Genomic DNA, 1,507 nt, shown 5'->3' on the forward strand with positions numbered 1-1,507 from the left:
AAGTTTAAGGTTACCACTAATATGCCTACCACCTAGCTTTTACCATTGACATTGTATTAGACCAGCTCTATTAGTTATCTGAGTGTTCATCCATTCCTGTGTTTGTGAATCATTCCTTATTTGTTGTCGATTTTGGTATATTTCAAAGTAAGTTACAGACATAGGTATGATTCCTTTAAATAATTCTGCATATGATTAACTAGAATTCTACTAATAGCCTTTTTATTGCTTTCTTTATTAATAAGGAGATGTCTTATTTACAAATAATTTTGGTTAGGTATAAAGTGGAATAAAAGTGAATTTTGAAATGAAACAAAAATGGATTTTCAGTCCTGATTCTGCTTCGTGCTCATTGCGTAATTGGCATGACCTGTGTCTCTTTCCTTGTTGGTCAAAAGAGAAGTTAAACATCTCTTCTTCAGGGTTATCTCTGAGGATTATTTGTGGTTATGTCTTTTGTAAAATTTGTATTCATATTCATTTTCTCTCTCCCTTCCTCCCTCTTTTTCTCTTTTTTCTATTAATGAAAACATTTAAAGCCATAAACCTATATTACTGAACAACCATCAGAAATTTTATTTTAAATGTAGAATGCTAATATTTTTCTCATGTAAACATGTGTTTTTCCAATGAAAAATCCAATGAAGAAAGTGAAAATGACCTGTCAGCACACTTTTGCCAATATTACCTTTTCAGAAAGTTCTAGAAATGGGATTTTGGGTTACCAGGGATACCTTTATTGGCAATTTTCAATAGAATGTTAAATTATCCCCAAGAAATGTTCTGCTCTCAATGCTGACTCGATCTGTATATGCTTTAGGAGAATGTAGGATTTTTCTATTTAAATTTTGTATCTAGTCACCTGACTAAAGGAATACAGACATATTAGGCAAATACTGATAATTTGCCCCTTCTTATATTCAAAAGTCACCTTTGATTATTTTTTCATACTGCATTCTACTGAGTAACATTCTAGACCCAAGTTCTCAACTCTGACATTGTAATGTGAAAACAGCCTGAGATGAGATGTCATGGAATGCATCTAGCTGTGTTCCCATAAGACTTTACTTACAAAACAGGTGGTCCAGGTCCTGGATACTATATTACTGACTGTTGATTTAGGTGACCATATGGCTTTTCTGCACTAATTCAAAGTTGGGCAACTAGAGCCAATGGACTAAATCTGGCCCAGCACCTGTTTCTGTTAATAAATTTTTATTGGGACCTGGCCACATTTATTAGTCTATTTTTTTGTATATGGGCATTTTTTAGCTGCTACAGTAGGGTTGAATAGTTGCCATGGAAACCGTACACCTCTCTTTTAACACAGAAATTTTTTTAAAAATTAGTTTTATTGCTGACACTATTGATTATGAATAACATATAAACTTATTTGTTTGCCGGGTGCGGTGGCTCAAGCCTGTAATCCCAGCACTTTGGGAGGCCAAGGCGGGTGGATCACGAGGTCAAGAGATCGAGACCATCCTGGTCAACATGGTGAAACCCC

General features: G+C 34.7%; 1 protein-coding gene across 3 annotated transcripts in view; it reads left to right on the forward strand.

Annotated features, from left to right (window-relative positions):
* The window catches only part of ZNF615 (zinc finger protein 615), a 24,186-nt gene that overhangs the window by 2,428 nt on the left and 20,251 nt on the right, over window positions 1-1,507 (forward strand). The gene's annotated exons all lie outside the window — the stretch shown is intronic.

The sequence above is a fragment of the Cebus imitator genome, unplaced genomic scaffold (genome assembly GCF_001604975.1).
Source record: "Cebus imitator isolate Cc_AM_T3 unplaced genomic scaffold, Cebus_imitator-1.0 Scaffold316, whole genome shotgun sequence".
Classification (NCBI taxonomy): domain Eukaryota; kingdom Metazoa; phylum Chordata; class Mammalia; order Primates; family Cebidae; genus Cebus; species Cebus imitator.